General features: G+C 41.7%; 1 pseudogene; it reads right to left on the reverse strand.

Annotated features, from left to right (window-relative positions):
• Window positions 1-505: 505 nt before the first annotated feature.
• LOC105855057 (intraflagellar transport protein 52 homolog pseudogene) lies at window positions 506-5822 on the reverse strand (annotated as a pseudogene).
• Window positions 5823-7535: the final 1713 nt, after the last annotated feature.

The following is a 7535-nucleotide window of genomic DNA, read 5'->3' on the forward strand; positions in this document are numbered from 1 at the left end:
TTGGGTATAATAAAAAAATGCAGATGATAACAAGTGTTGGAGAGAATGTGGAGAAATTGAAACCTCGATGCATTGCTGATGGGAATGTAAAATGGTGCAGCCACTGTGGAAAATAGTTTGGCAGTTCTTCAAAAAGTTAAATGAAGAGTTACCTTATGACTCATAGATTCTACTGCTAGGTATACACTCAAGAACATTGAAAACATGTGTTCATACAATTCTTTGTATATAAATGTTCATGGCAGCACTATTCGTAATAATCAAAAACTGGAAACAATCCAAATGTCCATCAACTGATGAATGGATAAGCAAAATATGGTGCATCCATAAATGAAATACTATTCATCCAAAGAAAGGCATGAAGCACTGATATCTGCTGCAATGTGGATGAACTTTGAAGACATTATGTCTAGTGAAAGAAGCCAGACACAAACAGCTATATATCATATGATTCCACTTATAGGAAATGTGTAGAATAGCTTAATTCATAGAGACAGAAAGTAGATTACTGCTTGCCAGGTACTAGATGAGGGGGATAGGGAATGACTGCTAATAGGTATGGGGCCTCTTTCTGGGGTGATGAAAAATTTGTGGAATTTGATACTGGTGAAGTTTGCAAAACCTTGTAAATATACTAAAAACCACTGAATTGTACACTTAGAAGGGTAAATTTTATTGTGTGTGAATTATGCCTCAATAAAGAAAACCAGAATGATAGCAAGCTGATTTCTATGCTTATAGACATTGAACAACCAGCCCTTTAGTACCACTATCCAATTTTGTATTTTCCACTAAAATGTTAAACAAGAAGAAATTACTCAGGATACAATGCTGATTATAAATACAATACAAAATTCTACAAAATGCAAATACCTAAGTGTGTAATGTAGAATGTCAAGGTCTCCTATAATCTCACTGTAGGAGTTAATGTAATGCTAATAGTTTAACAGATAAATCATAACATCTCAAATTCCTAATAAAATAAAAGTTGATATTTTACTTCTGAAATCCAAAACAGGATTTCACCACTGATCAGTAACTTGCTCTCCTCCAAGCAATAGTTCAGGGCCCTAGACTCCTTCCATCCTGTGTCTTATCTTGAACACACAGCTTTCCAAGTTGCCACAGAAGGAGACGGAGTGTGGAGAATTGTCCACAATGCCATTGGCTTGATCTCAGCCACATGGCCATAGCTATCTGCAAGAGACTGAGAAATGTAAGCTAATGAGTGCCCAGGAAGAAAAGGAAAGAGATTTGTTAAATTATTGGCTAGTCTCTGCCACACCTACTCCACCAATAACTCTGTCAATAGTTTAGAGCAAAGAGTCCTCTAACGTTTTTGGATATGCATATACTAACATATAATAGATTTTTTTTTGAGACAAGGTCTCAATCTGTCACCCAGGCTAGAGTGTAGTGGCATCATCATAGCTCACTGCAACCTCAAACTCCTGAGCTCAAGTGGTCCTCCTGCCTTGGCCTCCCAGAGTGCTAAGATTATAGGCATGAGCCACCATGCCTACCCTATAGTAGCATGGGATCATACTATGAGTACTGGATACTATGCATAGAGTAGGCTGATTCAGATATGACCTACACTTATTTAGTTATCATTCATATGCATTCAGAATTTAGAATACACTGATTCAAACCTTGGTAACCTCAACCAGACATTACACACTGTTATTCACATGTTTTTCATGCTGACTCAAATGCTCCTAGTACACTCTGACATGCTAGCTTGTGGGGATGGCCAGTCCCAAGTAAGAAGAATTGAAGGGGGTTTCATAGATCTGAGGTTTATCTTCTCATGGAGTTGCCTTCTTTATTCCTTCAAAAGAAAATTCAGACTGAGTACAGTGGCTTATGCCTATAATCCCAACACTTTGGAAGGCCGAGGCAAGATGATTGCTTGAGGCCAGGAGTTCAAGATCAGATTGGGCAACATAGTGAGACCCCCTATTTACAAAAAATAAGAAAAATTAGCTGGGTGTAGTGGTGCATGCCTGTAATCTCAGCTACTTGGGAGGCTGAGGCTGCAGTGAACTGTGATAACTGACACAGTACTCCACCAACAGAGCAAGAAAGTTTATAACTATTAATAGAATTGTATTAAATGAATTAATTTCAATAAACTTTCCCTGTTCAAACCACTATGTGGTTTCTGTCTCTGGTTGAACCTTAACTGATATATTCTCCTGGTTGGACCCTGGAGTCATATTCTCATTAATTTGCAGTATCCTTTTTTTTTTTTTTTTTTTTGGAGACAGAGTCTACCTCTGACACACTAGTAGAGTGCAGTGGCATCATTTTTGTTCACTGCAACCTCAAACTCCTGGGCTCAAGCAATCCTCCTGCCATATCCTCCCAAGTAGCTGGGACTACAGGCACATGCCACCATGCCCAGCCAATTTTTCTATTTTTTGTAGAGATGGTCTTGCTCTTGCTCAGGCTTGTCTCAAACTCCTGACCTTAAACAATACTCCTGCCTCAGCCTCACAAAGTGCTAGGATTCAGGCATAAGTCACCCCACCTGGCCTTGGTATGCTTTTATTGTATATTAAATTCACATATTTATACATGGGTCTATCTCTGGGATCTCTATTTTGTGCTATTGTCCTCTTGGCCTAATTTTCTTTAATTAATTAATTGATTAATTAATCTTTAATGTGGTAACAGGCTCAAAGTACTTAGCTATTACCCAGCACATAGTAGGTATTCATTAAATGGTAGCAGTAATGATGATAGTGGATACTACCTATCCTTGTCCTCACAGAGCATCTGCCTAAGACCAATAATCTGGGTTTAACTTAATTTATGGGATGGGAAAAGGGAGGCAACCCCAGTAGGAGAGAGGTGTGTTTCTCAGTTAAGTCAATTTATAAATGAATAAAAATCCAGGAATTGTTGTTTTTTTTCTGGCTTTAGGCCACTACTTTAACAATCACCCATAATTTAGATTACGTAGGCATTTATTCCCACAATGATTCTGACAGATCTATAAGTTTTGAATTTTCCTGGGCATGATTAGAGTTCATAAACCTGTACAATGCAACCTCATATTGGAATTCTGGAAAATGCTCCAAGTATACACAGTATTTTGTTTCTTTTACATTTTTGTTCCAAAGGGGAAGTTTGTCTCACAGATTAAATGTGACTATAAATTATAAAACAGAATCTAAAATAGAAAAACATCTCCTATTCTTGGATGGGAAGATTTAAAATGTCTAGTTTAGTGAAATCAATTCATTTAATACAATTCTAGTTATAAACTTAATCACTTTTTTGAAGTGGATAAAATAATCTTTGGGTTGACGTTGTAGTCATCAGAGGTAAACATCAATTCCTTCCCTCCCTGATGTGGAGTTGTCCTTCCCTTTGAACCTGGGCGGGGCTTAGCAACTCAATCAAGAGAATGCTGACTTGTTTAATCAATAGAATGCAGAGGAGGTGTCATTTGGGAATTTCCAAGGTTAGATCATAAGAAATATTGTAGCTTCCATCAGTATCTCTTGGAATGTTTGCTCTTTGTTTTTTTTTTTTGTTGCCCAGGCTAGAGTGAGTGCAGTAGCATCAGTCTAGCTCACAGCAACCTCAAACTCCTGGGCTCAAGCAATCCTGCTGCCTCAGCCTCCCGAGTAGCTGGGACTACAGGCATGTGCCACCATGCCCGGCTAATTTTTTCTATATATATTAGTTGGCCAATTAATTTCTTTCTATTTATAGTAGAGACGGGGGTCTTGCTCTTGCTCAGGCTGGTTTCGAACTCCTGACCTCGAGCAATCCGCCCAGCTCGGACTCCCAGAGTGCCGGATTACAGGCATGAGCCACCGCACCCAGCCTGGAATGTTTGCTCTTGAGACATGAGACACTCCTTCTTAGAACCCAGATACCATGATGTGAGACCCCCAAGTCACATGGACAGGCCACTTGCAGGCGCTCTGATTGATAGTCTCAAAGCAGAGAACCAGTGTTAACTTCCAGCATGTGAATGAGCCATTCTGGATACCCAGCTAGCCCAGTGAAGCTTTCCGATGGCTCCAACCCCAACCATCATCTGATAGTAATCACACGAGAGACCCCAAGTGAGGACGGCCCAGCCGAGTTCAGTCAAGCCTCAGAAGCATGAGCGATAAGAAATTGTTGTTTTAAATCACTAAGATTTGGTTTGGTTTGTTATGCAGTAATAAATAACTGGAACAGAAATCAATACCAGAAGTGTTATGCTGCTGTGACAAAAACCTAAAACATGTGGGAATGACTTGAGGCTAGGTCGTGGTTGGAAGCTGGAAGGGGCTCAAAGAAGCTGTTAGTGAAGATTAGAAGGAGAGCAAGGAAATTGTTATTGAAGGCTGAAGAAAAGGCAACTACTGTTATGTAGTAATAAAACATTTAGAAGAATGTCACCTGTGGTAACATAAACTAGAAAGTATATTTAATGTACTGGTAAATGGGGCTAAGGAGATTTCTAGGCAGAATATTCAGCCAAGTGGTTTCTTTTCCATCCTTCTTTTCTTTTCTTTTCTTTTCTTTTCTTTTCTTTTCTTTTCTTTTCTTTTCTTTTCTTTTCTTTTCTTTTCTTTTCTTTCTTTTTTTTTTTTTTGAGACAGAGTCTCACTTTGTTGCCCAGGCTAGAGTGAGTGCCGTGGCGTCAGCCTGGCTCACAGCAACCTCAATCTCCTGGGCTCAAGCAATCCTACTGCCTCAGCCTCCCGAGTAGCTGGGACTTCAGGCATGCGCCACCATGCCCGGCTAATTTTTTGTATATATATTTTTGTTGGTCAATTAATTTCTTTCTATTTTTGGTAGAGACAGGGTCTCGCTCAGGCTGGTTTCGAACTCCTGACCTTGAGCAATCCACCCGCCTCGGCCTCCCAAAGTGCTAGGATTACAGGCGTGAGCCACCGCGCCCAGCCTTCTTCTTCTTTTTTTTTTTTTTTAAATATGGGATCTTACTATGTTTCCCAAGCTGGTTCAATTTCTGGAATGCCTCTTTTTGGAAGAAGATGTGCTCAAGGATATGTTTGGCATTGTGTTGGTCCTTTGGTAATTTACTGGTTCCTCCAAGAATGTCACCATACTTCCTGACATAGAATTCCAGGTCTTCTGCTGTAGACTTATTGGTGATCTGAGCAAGCCATGCCTTCTCAGAGGAGAACATCTCATCTTAGCCAAATAGCTCCAGAAGAGGAGGGGGTAATTCCCTGAAACTAGGAGGGAAAACTTCAGGCTGAAGGGCTGGCAGCAGTGACTCAAACTGAGCTTGGAGGAGCTGGAGAGGTTCATGTTTCACGTTTAGCTGCCCGCGAGCCTTGATGACTTTGGAGATGGAGGTGGTACCCGCTGGTAAATGGACAGGTCAAAGAGGGTGGTAAAGTCCTGAGGATTCTCATCACCCTGCTGCAGACAAGACGTTAAGCCGCTCTGACAGGGTGGCTGTGTTGGGCAGTGTCAAGTAGTGGAAATCCCAGCTTCCTCAGCAACAACCGGGTGTAGGTGGATGTGTTCTGTCGTGAGCCACTGGAAAACAATACCTGTGATTTTTCTGTTTTCTTTTTTACCAAATATTGGTCACTGAACATGTGACATGAGCCAAGCAATGCCAGCTTCCCACCATGGCTCTTTGAGTAATAGAAAGCCAGAGTGGGTCTGTTAAGCGGGAAGCAGACAGAGCCTGTAGAAAGAACAGCCACTGCTGGTTTCATGACACTCAATGTGGCACCAGAAGGATAGACAGAGGTGACAGCCTGGCCATTGTTTCCACTGCTTTCCTCATCAGTGATTCCAGGCACAGCCTTTCCTGCAGCTCGGCTAATTTCCTTGTTCAAGACTCCATTGGAGGCCGGGTGCGGTGGCTCACGCCTGTAATCCTAGCACTCTGGGAGGCCGAGGCCGGAGGATTGCTCAAGGTCAGTAGTTTGAAACCAGCCTGAGCAAGAGCGACACCCCATCTTTACTATAAATAGAAAGAAATTAATTGGCTAACTAATATATATAGAAAAAATTAGCTGGGCATGGTGGTGCATGCCTGTAGTCCCAGCTACTTGGGAGGCTGAGGCAGGAGGATTGCTTGAGCCAGGAGTTTGAGGTTGCTGTGAACTAGACTGACGCCACGGCACTCACTCTAGCCAGGGCAACAAAGTGAGACTATGTCTCAAAAAAAAAAAAAAAAAAAAAAAAAAGACTCCATTGGAAAATAGAGCTTCTTTAGGATGGAAATAATTATAATATGCAATTCTAACAACACCATCATTATTAACCAGGATTCCATATTCTTCTAGTAAAAAGTTGAAATTGGATTCAAATCTGGATTCTCCACCTTTTCCTAGCATCACAAGGATATCGCCACTGCCATCAAGTTACTTCTTCAGGACTTCAAACTCAGCAGCAGTAAAATTTCCCCTTGGTCTAGCTGTAATCTACAGTTTCACCCCAGTTATCTTAGATGTGATTTCTTCTTTTAAGCCCTAAATCTTCCAATTACTCCGAAGTTTTTTCTGCATGGATTTATAGCCATTGTTGGTGGCGAATACCTCCTTTTTGTAGGCATTAAAAAGAATGGTGGGCCGGGCGCAGTGGCTCACGCTTGTAATCCTAGCACTCTGGGAGGCCGAGGCGGGCGGATTGCTCAAGGTCAGGAGTTCAAAACCAGCCTGAGCGAGACCCCGTCTCTACTATAAAAATAGAAAGAAATTAATTGGCCAACTAATATATATATATATAAAATTAGCCGGGCATGGTGGCTCATGCCTGTAGTCCCAGCAACTCGGGAGGCTGAGGCAGTAGGATTGCTTAAGCCCAAGAGTTTGAGGTTGCTGTGAGCTAGGCTGACGCCACGGCACTCACTCTAGCCTAGGCAAGAAAGCGAGACTCTGTCTCAAAAAAAAAAAAAAAAAGAATGGTGTTCCAGCGGTGGCTTATGTCTATAATCCTAGCACTCTGGGAGGCAAAGGCGGAGGATGGCTTGAGCTCAGGAGTTCAAGACCAGCCTGAGCAAGAGCAAGACCCTGTCTCTACTAAAAATAGAAAAACATAGCCAGGCAAATTAAAAAAAAAAAAATAGAAAAAAATTAGCCAGGCATGGTAGTGCACACCTGCAATCCCAGCTATTCGGGAGGTTGAGGCAGGAGGGTCACTTGAGCCCAGGAGTTTAAGGTTGCTGTGAGCTAGGCCGACACCAAGACATTCTAGCCCAAACAACAGAGTGAGACTCTGTCTCAAAAAACAACAACAGAAAAAGAGAATGGTGCTCCGAAGCGCTTTCTCCATCATTACCTGAAGCCCAGTGATTACCATCTTCACCGGACGCTGCCCAGCGTCCCACAGCCAGCTATCCAAGGCTGCTTAGCAACAGCAGAGGTCCAGCACACTGGGAAGGCGTGGCCCTGGACCCTTCTTCTTTCCTAATATAAGCACTCGAGGCTATAAGTTTCTCCTTAAGTACATAAGTTTCGATATATTTTTTAATCATTCAGTTCTAAGTATTTTCTGATTTCCTGTACAATGTTTTCTTTGATCAGTTTAGCAGTATATTT

Source organism: Microcebus murinus, chromosome 2, assembly GCF_040939455.1.
Source record: "Microcebus murinus isolate Inina chromosome 2, M.murinus_Inina_mat1.0, whole genome shotgun sequence".
Lineage (NCBI taxonomy): Eukaryota > Metazoa > Chordata > Mammalia > Primates > Cheirogaleidae > Microcebus > Microcebus murinus.